The sequence below is a fragment of the Grus americana genome, chromosome 10 (genome assembly GCF_028858705.1).
Source record: "Grus americana isolate bGruAme1 chromosome 10, bGruAme1.mat, whole genome shotgun sequence".
In the NCBI taxonomy this organism is placed as follows: domain Eukaryota; kingdom Metazoa; phylum Chordata; class Aves; order Gruiformes; family Gruidae; genus Grus; species Grus americana.
The window spans coordinates 5315920-5328353 of NC_072861.1; positions in this window are offsets into that span (position 1 = coordinate 5315920).

The window sequence follows — 12434 nt, forward strand, 5'->3', positions numbered from 1 at the left end:
TTACTTACAAACGTTGAATTTTCCAATGCTGGTTTTAAGGGTCAAGTTTCAGCCTAGAGCACTGCCGGTGGCACAGCAAGCATTTGCTCACAGAAATAATTTCTCTGTGTAGTTGCTCTCTTTAGACTGAGACTACAGAGTGATGACAATGCCCTCCAATCGATGCTTTTAAACTGTCTCAAATCCTACCACATAAATTTTTAATAGCTCTCTCTAATGATTTGAATGTTGACTGAGCAGCGAGCTAAAAAGACTGAAGAGTGACCAAATAGTGATAATATTACCCAAGAAGGCAGAAGGAAAGAAGGATTTTCAGTGCATCAGCAGATTCAGATTGACAGGTAAGCAGCATGTCAGCTAGATCCAAGTCCCATCTGAGGATATGTCTGATAACCAGGACTCTTGTGAGCTTTGCCCAGCGGATGTGTCTGCAGATTTGGGATCCTCACATCAGCCTTTTAGGACAATTAAAGAGATTGTATGTGCTTAGTGCAAAGGCAAATCCAGAGCCACTCAATGCTGTCAGTGGAATTATTAGTCCACATGTCTAAGTGGAGCATCAAAATATCTTCCTTAGTATGAAGATACTCAGTCATCCCCTTCCTATATGTCATTGCTGTGAAATTACTCATTGCAATGATGCTAGAGCAGATGATGTTAGGTCCAAAGAAGGTTAAAAAAAGTGCCCTCATTAACAGTTCATGTCAGTCTTTTTTTAGCACTCTTATTGCTCTCCTTCTGGATTTCAGACTACCTAGTCCAATAGTCTAAGTGCAAGAGGGGAGGACAGGGAGGAACTACTTTATATAAAATAAGCACGCCATGGTCCAAGACGAGTGGAAAATTCTAGAGGCAATACCAAAAGCAGAAGAGCCCCTTGCATACTATGGAGAATGCAATGGCATCCAAACAGTTGAGAAATGTTCATAGTAGCCTTTCTTATTAACTGTTCAAAATCAGTCCTCTCAAGGGAATGCCTTAGACTGGACTGTTCCAAGGACCTTGAACCCTGCAAATCACAAACAGGTTGACCGGGAGGTATCATTATTTAGCAATGCAGAAAGCTCCTTATGCAGAAAGCCCACAGTGTCCAGTTTGATGGATTATGCAGGGGTTTGCCATTTCTGTCTTGGAGATTTTCTGGGGTGTTTAGACAATGACTTAAAACCTGATGTATACGTGTTGAAGGATTCTTGAACAACAGCTAACAACCTTTAACAATGGACACTCCATAAATGTTATAGATGTTGACAGAGAATGCAACAGCTTAAAAAATGGGGGGAAAAAGAGCCATACTTGTAAGCAAAAGTGGGGAGTCTGTCCTTTTAGAACTCCGCATATGCTCTGCTAGGAGAAAATGTTGAGATGCTAACCTCGGGAGTTCAATCTCCTTCATGTCTGATGATCTCAAAAACTGCAGGATTTGGCAGGAAGTCAGGCCAAATAGCTTTCATGCATGAAGTCAAATTCAGACCAGATGCTATACTTTTCACTGCAGGCATTTACTTCTCATTAGTATTTTCTCAATAAAGCTCCATTGCTTATCACAGTACAACTTCATACCCAACTGGTACAAGATATTGTATTTACTTTCTCGTAACTCATTTTCACTGTGTTATACTGTCTCTGGAAGCATTTTGCAGCAGGATTCCCTGCATTTTTACATTAACTTGCTCAGCAGCAACACTCTTTGGCATCATATTTTTGAATGGGCCTAAGCCAGAAACGGATCTTGCCATTTTTCTCTGATTGCCTTAATGAAGAGCTTTGTGTTAAATCCAGTAGCACAAGATGGCCTGCTGTTATATGTTGTATCTTACTCTAAGCTGCTGTTTTCGTTAATTTTGAGTTGAAATATCAGGCTTATAAGGTTCTGAGAATTTTCTACTCCCACTGACAGCACTAGAAAATGAGGACAGCAAGCACTAGGCTAATCCAGTTCTAAACTTAACAAAAAAACCCCAATGTTTTTCTTCCGTCCTTGTCCATCAGTTGCTTAGAAGTATAGGCACACTCAGCTGTGATCCATCTTCCTTATGTAACACAGCCAGAAAAGTCCATCTGGAGAGCCCTCTGGCATGGTGGAAAAACTCCACGTGGTTTAGCACTAAACCATCTGACTTTTCCTGCACTCTGCCTCCTTGCCAAGTTGTACTTACCAGATTTGAAAAGCCTGTGCGAAGAGATATGCCTTATTTGGATGATAAAGAATGGTGTGACACAATAGGTCTCTCGGGAAAGCAAGGCTGTGCTCACTCAGCTCAATGCAGGGCAGCTTTAGAGTCTCACCATCAAGAATCCTTTAAGGCTTTACAGCCTTTGAGTAAGACAAACACCAAGGCTCAATAACATGAGACCTTAAAACAAAGTGCTCATGTATCTTCCTAGTCATCTAGCTCTTGTAGTTGTAGGCTACTGCGTTGGGTTGGGTTTGCGTAGCAAGGTTTTGGTAGCGGGGGGGCTACAGGGGTGGCTTCTGTGAGAAGCTGCTAGAAGCTCCCCCTGTGTCTGATAGAGCCAATGCCAGCCGGCTCCAAGACGGATCCGCCGCTGGCCAAGGCCAAGCCAATCAGCGCCTCTGTGATAACATATTTAAGAAGGAAAAAAAAAACAATGAGAGAGAGTTTTTGCAGCCGGAGAGAGGAGCGAGAAGATGTAAGAAACTCTGCAGACACCAAGGTCAGTGCAGAAGGAGGGGGAGGAGGAGCTCCAGGTGCCGGAGCAGAGATCCCCCTGCAGCCCATGGTGAAGGCCACGGTGAAGCAGGCTGTCCCCCTGCAGCCCATGGAGGAAGGATGAGGGGGTGTAGAGATTCCATCTGCAGCCCGTGGAGGACCCCACGCTGGAGCGGGTGGAGGCACCTGAAGGAGGCTGTGGCCCATGGGAAGCCCACACTGGAGCAAGTTCCTGGCCGGACTGGTGGACCCATGGAGAGAGAGAGAGGAGCCCACGCCAGGGCAGGTTTGCTGGCAGGACTTGTGACCTTGTGGGGGATCCCACGCTGGAGCAGTTTGCTCCTGAAGGTCTGCACCCCGTGAGAGGGACTCCATGCTGGAGCAGGGGAACGATGAGAGGAGTCCTCCCCCTGAGGATGAAGAAGCGGCAGAAACAACGTGTGATGAACTGACCGTAACCCCCATTCCCCGTCCCCCTGTGCCGCTGAGGGGGGGGAAGGTGAAGCCGGGAGTGAAGTCGAGCCCGGGAAGATGGGAGGGGTGGGGGGAGGTGTTTTAAGAGTTGATTTCATTTCTCATTCCTCTACTCTGTTTTGCCTAGTAATAAATTAGATGAATTCCCTCTCTAAGTTCGGTCTGTTTTGCTCGTGACCACAATTAGTGAATGATCTCTCCCTGTCCTTATCTCAACCCACAAGCATTTCGTGATACCTTTTCTCCCGTCTAGTGAATGAGGGGAGTGAGGCAGTGGCTCTGGTGGGCACCTGGCCTCCAGCCAGGGTCAACCCACCACATGCGTTCACTGGCTTTTTCATAATACTGTGCGAGCTAGGGAACAACAAGGTGGGCAGTAGTTTTTATACTGTTCTGCAGTGATGTAGCCCACCATCAATACCCTGGGGGTATTGATTGATGAGAAGCTCAACATGAGCTGGCAGTGTGCGCTTGCAGCCCAGAAAGCCAACTGTGTCCTGGGCTGCATCAAAAGAAGAGTGTGACCAGCAGGTCAAGGGAGGTGATCCTGCCCCTCTACTCGGCTCTTGTGAGACCCCACCTGGAGTACTGCATCCAGCTCTGGGGGCCCCAGTACAGGAGAGACATGGAGCTGTTGGAGAGAGTCCAGAGGAGGGCCACGAAGCTGATCAGAGGGCTGGAGCACCTCTCCTATGAGGACAGGCTGAGAGAGTTGGGATTGTTCAGCCTGGAGAAAAGGTGGCTCCGGGGAGATCTAATTGCAGCTCACCAGTACCTGAAGGGGGCCTACAGGAAAGATGGAGAGGGACTGTTTATCAGGGAGCGTAGTGACAGGACAAGGGGTAATGGGTTTAAAGCTGAAGGAGGGTCGATTTAGATTAGATGTTAGAAAGAAATTCTTTACTGTTAGAGTGGTGAGGCACTGGAACAGGTTGCCCAGAGAGGTTGTGGAGGCCCCCCCCTCCCTGGAAGTGTTCCAGGCCAGGTTGGATGAGGCTTTGGGCAACGTGGTCTAGTGGAGGGTGTCCCTGCCTGCGGCAGGGGGGTTGGAACTAGATGATCTTTGAGGTCCCTTCCAACCCAAACCATTCTACGATTCTATGATCAAAAGGTGTAATATGCTCATTCTGCTGCTGGTGGTCAGCGGTATGCGGAAACATCAAGTATTTGCAAATTGTGAGGCTTGATCAGTACTTCCTAAAACATGACTTTAAGAAAAAAAAAAAGATCCAAAAGCATTTTGAGAACAACCTCATCACTTCTGTCAGTCCTCCTCCATTTCTGCAAGTGCTTTTGTGGATCCTGATGTCTCAGCAACATTTAACAGATGTTACTCTGGCTGCTCCTGGTTGTACGTCTGGACTTTGATCTCAGTATTTTTGCTACGATGATCTCATTTGCTTTTCCAGCTCACTGATGTGGCAAAATGCTACAGTGACATGCCCCTAAATTTAACACTTCCATTGAAATGGAAAAGATGGGTAATATTTTTAACAAACAACATCTATGGTTTGAATGATAGGAAACAAGTGATGCCTATCAGTATTCCCCTGATAAAGGGCTGGTCAGTTCTGAAATCATGAGCCCAGCTCTGCTCTTTCATCCAATTAAATGCCATTAATAACTGCCACAGATCCAAACCAAAGCTTGCAGGTTGAGTTTGTAGGAAGGGGCTTTTAAAAATTTAGGAAGTAGCAGTGTAAGGAAACTCCTTTTGTTTTCTTTGTTTGGATTTATTGTGAAACAATGAAATGTTCCATTAATCCAATGGATTGCAATTATTTCAACTGGATTCCAAAAATTAAAGACTGTAACTTTTGTAAAGACTGCTGGATCTAAAAATCTTGAATCTAATGGAAAAGCATTAACTGACCAAAGCTAAAATTGTCAAAAAGGACTGTAATTTATATTTGTGCTAGATAAAATTAAGAAAAATAGGAAAGTAGCAATTAAAAATATTATCTATGTTTGTATACATAGATATAGGGGAATGTTAATGGAAAATGCAAAAAAGTAAAGGGATAATGATTCCCCTGATCACACCTGATATTTCTACTCTCAGTATAGGAAAGATTTAAAAAAACCCCAACAAATTCTTTCTGAATTTGAAAAGATGACAAATAGAGGGAACGTTAGATGCAGAGAGATTTCACACTCTGCTTTCTCTTTCTCTTTTCAGAAGCAATTTCATTTATTTGAGAATAGAGACAGCATTTTTATTACTCTCTGGCTTGAGGCATTCGTACAGTAGATGGCAGTAAGAAACCTTATCACTTTACCTGGTTGTTAGCAACAGGGGTGGCTCCACTGCAGTGGGATTTCTCTTGGTTGTCAGAATCTTACTGAACTGAGTTATGACAGATTCCTCACCCATGTATGCTTTTTGTTCGGTCTTGGTCAGTATAGCAGTTCTCAGAGTACTATTATTTGCTTATTAAATAAGGTAATGCCTGCATGATTACAGTGTATGTACCATTTCAGTAACAGTGCTAACCCTACCAACGTGCACTGATAATGTTCTATGCTACGACAGTTAGACCCAGTCAAAAACCAGGCATCCATTCCCCAAAAGGTACATAAATAGGTGCATACTCACAGCTTTAAGATTAAAATCTTCCCTGAGTTGTTTTGTTTTTTTCTAAACTAAGGTCACAGGTGGGTGAATTCTCCAACAACTTAGCTGAGAAACATTAATCAGGAACAAATCTTTAAACTTGTAAGATGTCTGGACCAGGAGAAAAAGTAGCATTAAAACCAGTGGGTCTTTAGATACTGAGATCATGTTTATCATCAGCTCTGCTTGAACTATGATTCAGATATCGGTTAATCTTAACTTCTTGAGGAGTGCAGTTCAACATGATGTACTTTTTCTACACTACACAGGACCACTGATCCTGTTGTGGTCACCCCAGCAGCACAGTTGTGCCATGTCCATGTCCCCATCACAAGTTAACAGAGAGGGCAGCAGTGTTGGTCCTCAAGCTCAACTAGGAGCCCAGCAGGGCTGGCCCTGCCCTCCAAGCAGCAGCTCATACCTGGAGACTTGTGCAGCACCACAGGTTGGTGACTTTGTATTTTTTTTTCCCTGACAGACACACACCATAAAAAGATCATAGTTCTCCTTAATTTACTCCATTTTCCTGTGTACTCAGGATGTGTCACCTGGGGATTGTTTACTTTCAATAAAATAGAATACGAAAGAGTTTTATAGTGCCACATTGTTGCTGCCTTAGTTTTACAAGTTGCATGCAGTCTGACAAAGTTTCTAGAAACAACAAAATGGGAGTTTGGGAAAATATTTTGCATGTCAGGGAAAGGAATGCTGAAAAGACCATCTTGTGGTTACAGAGCAGCCAAAGGGTGCCCACATTTCTTTTTCTTCTTTGCAAAAACATCAGTTTGGAAACTCCAGTTTCTCAGTGGTGATTTTTAATTCAAGGCCTACTTTAACCCCCTTGGGACTCAGAGGCAAAATAATTATCACCAGCTGAAAGTAATGAAGGAACATTTGTGAAATACATCAGTGTAAAAAAAGAAAACTATTACCCCTCTCCCCTCCCCCCCCAAAAAAAAATAAAAAACAAGAAACCATGCAGAATTATTTCCTGTTTTTCCTGAAGTTATTCTCTAGGCAACAATCTCTTCTGGTAGACAACTGAGCGCAGAGAGGACTGAACAATTTTGTCCCTGAGAACGGCTTCACATTTATCATTAGAATTCAGTTGCCATGTATAACCTTTTTACCCTCTCCAGCTTTTCTCCCCACTCAATGGGGGATAGAGGTGCAATATCCCGTGGAAAATGATGGCTTGCGTAACCACTACTCACACAATGCAATAGCTATCAGACAGCATCGGTGTCCTTGACTTTTCCAAGTGTATCTTTTCAGACTGAAGTATCTTGCTTCAAAACAAAATAACAAATGACAGAAGGTGTAAACACATAAACATTAAACATATTAACCATAAAGTATCATTCTGAAGCTCATCTGCCCAAAGATACAATTATGAAGTGCACCCACTTAGGAAAGCTTTCCGACTTACCCTAGAAAGACCTCCTCACAATTTGGTGATAATTACCTTGCTTTTCACCCTTTCTCCCCAAAATATAAAGCTCACCAAAATGAACAAGTCCCTGACAACTATGCATCAAGAAAAGTGGCAGTGTGAACTCTGACTGCCTCACACTGACTTCCTCGGGAGCTAAGTGGACCACGCAACTGCATTCAGTCATCCTGAAGTGCCAGGGTCAAGTGCCACCTCCACAGCAGGTGTCTACAAGTCAGGAAGAAAAACAACGGGCACGTTTCCTTTGACAGCTACAGCAGCAGGGAGGAAAAACGTGTTTGCAGATTTTGTATGTGAATCTTCAGCCATATCCCTGTGTGAAGGATACAGTTGTGATTTGCGTTTACTGTCTTTATCTGTTCTTCTAGATAGAAGACTCTAGATCCTCCTCAGTATCTATTCCACCAAGTTTTCCAAACCATTCAACGTGATTCAAAGCTCTGGCATATATTTTTACTTATAACTATTGTCATAAGCAAATGCTTCTCTACAGTTCACACCAAATACTCATCCAGCTATATGTGCATGCTGGTTGTCAGCCCATTTTCCACACATTCGCTGCTATGACTGTCTGTTCTAGTGTGGTTTCACCTACCCGTGCTGCAATTAATTACACCTTCATTTTGCTCTGCAGACGTGTTCTGTGCCACTAAAAATGGTCTTCGTGAGAACTGAGCACAGATAGCTTGAGAAACTGCACAGGCTAGTAAAAAACAGGAAAAGGCCTCTTATCAAATTAGTAACATCTCGGACATTTGGGTGGAGGCATTTGGCACTGGGCTTGCGTATTCTTATGGGAGTGACTCCATGCATACTACAAACTCCATACCTTTGTTTCATATTATTGTTCCCAAGTTGAGGCATGTTTCAAAAGAGCCTCTCTAAACATGTGTAAGTGAACAAAGGGATTTTACTCTACCCCCTTTCCATACATGTAAAATAAGAGTAAATCAAGTTAATGGCATTTACACAGATTTGTACTGCAAAAGGATCGTTGCAAAAACTAAAGTAGCTATTTATTTTGTACCTTTGCATGCAGAGCTACGGGAAACAACTAAGAAAATTTGAAAAACTTCACTACTGAGGGAAGACTACTGCCCGGGATGACTGACTTCTGCAGTAAAGCACTAAGTGTGGGACAGTTTGTCCCTCCTGCCACTTGGAATAACCCATCAACTGCTTGAGTTAGAAATATTATCATTTATTTCTTTGACCTTGAAACAAACTATTTTCATGTTTTAGATGCTATATATACTTTCTGGTGTATAGCAGTGTATGGCAGGTATACATACACACACCTAACTTACAGTTATACTTTAGTGCGATTAACATTACTCAGTAGAACAGGTTAACTACCTGCATACTCATCTTAATGTCTGCCACTCAGCTTGGATTCTTTTCATCCCTTCATCTCCAATAAAAACAATCTTGTAGTGCAAAGGTAAGCAAGATATTGATGCATGAATCAGAAGAGAATCAAGCTCAAGGTGTACTGATGCCAGAGGGGAAGTTGTGCTCTACTTAATGGATGAGGACATTTTTTCCAAGTGGTGTAATGAAAGCTAACAAGTTCCTACTCGACCTGGTGCCTGTCAAATTTAAACAACAGGTGCGAGTAAAAAGCATTTCTTATATGGACAGCTGGTGTTTTTGTAAATTGTCAAACAGGACAATAAAATAGAAATGGAGAGAAATTCCCTTGTTGTCTGAGAAATGTATCAATAACCGAAACAAAGTGACACACTTAGTTTTGCTGTTCACACTGCATTAGAGAGTAATTTCTTCATTGTTGCTTCAAAGGCAAAACAGACATGGGGAAAAGAGGAACTGGGAAAACACATCTCAGAGATTTCTGGTTTTACTGTAGTTTAAATAGGCATTCTGCAATCTCCCACCTTTAGTACAGTATGCAGGTGTCCTACTTAGATCAAAAAGAACTGCTCAGCACCTTTGAACATCAGTCTCTTTCTTTAGAAACTGAAATACAGCATTGCAATCCTCACTGGGGACAGTCATTTGTTTTTTAAACCTACATACCAAATGGCACAGCCGCTGAAGACCCAGCAGCTTTGACACAAGAGAGAACTTCTCATTGTGCAATGACTCTATAAAGCTCAATTCTACAACACTGAGACTTCATTCTAATGGAACTGTTTGTTTGACTAAGGCTTAGTCAAACAAGCAGGCCTTAGCTGTATATACTCTATGTATGTGTATGGCCAAAGTTGTACATGCACTTGTGTGGTTTGGTAAAGTGACCTTCTTTAAAACAACTTAGCTAAAATGACAAAACCCCCTATACAATCTGCACTCAATTTAACTTGGATTTTATTGATTTTCCTTAATAAAATCCAAACTGTTAATAGCAAGCGATTCACAAAAATAATGGAACCAGAGTAAACCCTTCCTATCGGTGCTTTTGCAAGCTGTAGATTTCCTAACGCTAGCAGCACATACACTGATGGGGAAGTAGAGGCAACGATCTCTGCTTCTCCTCCACAGAGATATAGGCCCGTGTGCTTTTTATTTCAATTTACAACTGTGTCTCAGCAGAGTGCCTCCCGTGGATTAACAACTAGTTTGAGTCCCTTGGGCTGTCTCTTGTATCCACAATCCTTCCCACCCAGTTGTTAATCTCCAGGAAATGCCTTGCACTCAGACATGGCTGCATATGCCTGTAATAAAAGCACATACACACACATTTGCTACGTGTTTGCAAACTGCTGAAAAGCAGCAAAAAAAATGGTGGGTCTTCCCCCGCCTCCTCCTGCCCCGTGTCATGATTTCCTGGTTAAGGTGACTGTAATAAAGTTCTAGCACAGAGAAATTTAACCCAGACTCTGCCAGTGTGGTGAGAACCACTGAGAGAAAGGATTTTTATTGATTTTTACAGGAAAAGCTCCTGCATATTGTACTTTAAACCCAGATGAGGGGCAGCAAAGAATTTGCTGCTACCTGAACTTTGCCAGCCACCTTTCTCTGTGGCAGAGGAATGTGGTGGCTGCACGAACACAAGCACAGGCTACAAGCACAGGACAAGACATAACTACATGGGAGCATTTGGAGGGGAAGGATTCAGTCTTCTATACATTGCCTTCATGCTGCCTATACCCTCCTGTCTGGCCTTTAGCCCCTGTGCGCAATTTTGTCTTATTGTTTCCCTTTTAGCAGCTCTCTCGCCTAGTTCATTTTCTAGATAGATTTTTTTTTTTTCTGGACAGCCCACACAAACTACATCACCCCTTTAGCCTATTTTATAGTCTATGTGTGTACAATAAACAAATAAGGAAGTAGTACAGCAATCCAGATTAAATGGAAAGAAGTCTGGCAGGCTCCTCCTTGCTTGCTACAGAAAACCATAATCCAGGAAAGATTTTGAAGCATTTTCCCAGGCTATTTCTCCAACTAGTGTTCTTGTCAAGAGAAACACGCAAACTATTGGTGGACCTGCAAAGAAATGCTCTGTTTTTAAACTGGAATCTCACACAGATCTCCATGCTAATATCAAGACCAATGCATCCTAAGCAAGTTATGACAACTTAACAGAGCTTTGCAGTTTCACTGTCCTGATTATTCTTTCACAAATTCTACTATAGAAACAACTATCACTAGGTGTTAGGCCTTTGTAGGTTTTATCCGAAGGAATACTGTTTGCCACAAGCTTTGGCTGAGACTGATCACACAGACACTTCCTTGACATTTCTGTTTGAATCTCAGGGCAAAAAAATGAAAACAGCATCGATGAAAGGAATAATCCTGAGAAGCAGATTTTGGTCAGGCGCTGGAATAGAAGGCATTCAAAATACTTTGCAGGACCATAGCCCCAAACATTTCACCCCTTTATACCCATAATCAGTTTATGCTCACTGTATACAAATGAAAGAAATATTCCCACAGTCATGGCAGTATGTTATGACATGTGGTACCGTCAGTTGCAGCTAGGTCTGCAGAACTTTATTTGTGTGCGCGCTCTATTTTTTTTTTTTTTAAAGAAAAAGATGCTGTTTAATCTTTATCCAGGCATTCCTCAAACCAGCAAGGACACTGGAAAAAACCAGTGCTGAGGTGCCCTTAAAGGGCATAATATTCAAATCCAAAATACTACGTAATGTTCTTTCATTTCAGCACCTTATGAATCAAGAAATAATGGGAAGGAATCATTTTTTATGTCTCTGTAAGACTTCTATCTGCTTCTGTTTCCCATTGTTTCTGTTCTCCTATAAATTAACTAACTGGGATATCTAGATTGCTTACTAAGCTGCTGTCATTGCAAGGGGTATCCTGCATTTATGCAATTCTCAGCAACAGCTTACAAATTGGCAAGGCTATGACTTACAGAAAACTAGATAGGTTTGCAGCTGAAGCCAAGAAGATTATGCAAACTTGTACAGATTTTCCATACCTTGGAAACAATACAACACACACTGAAGAAAGTAAGTTACACAGCTTCCCTCTATTAAAAGGAAGTACTCCCATGTACATTTTCAAAAAAACCCCATGAAGATAAAAAGCATTATCTTTATTTTCTTGACCGCTTTGACCTTTTTGCTGTGATTCCCACTTAGTCTTTCACTGAGGCACCCGTTTTATTATTAAAAACCTCAGAAATTAAAAAAAAAAACCAAACCACCAAAAAGAACACCAGAGGAAAAAAAACACTCTATTTTCCCAAGTGCTGAGCCACATAAAAAGTATTTCCCCCTTCCTTGTTTTTAAATGTTTTAGTTGGCTCATCACTTTCTTCCTTTTGCTGTCACTAACAGACATTACAGCAGTCATAGACAGCCCACTGTAACAGATATTCCTACAATATTAACAGTATAGCCAAGTTTGCCAACTTAACCCAGATTTTGAGTAGCATCAATGACAGCAGAAATTGGTTAATATGCATAATACCTTACAGATTCAGACTTCTCAGGTTCTAGAGCTCCGAGAGGCAGTGCTCTACAGGTGCAGACTACTGCTTTTGCCTTGTTTCTTAAAGAAAATGGACTTGCCTGTCATTCTTATCTCTGTCTCTTATCCCATTCAACAACTCTTGAACTGACTGACTAGTTTTGACCACATAGAACTCTAAAAGGAAAATTACATTCCTGAAAGTTTTGTGAAAGTAAGGAACCATTAAGATAAAAAAAAACATGCCTATGAGCGTCCTGATGGAAGGAAAGGCACATCCTGCAGCATGCCTTGCATATTATTAGACGTCAGAGAAATCCCA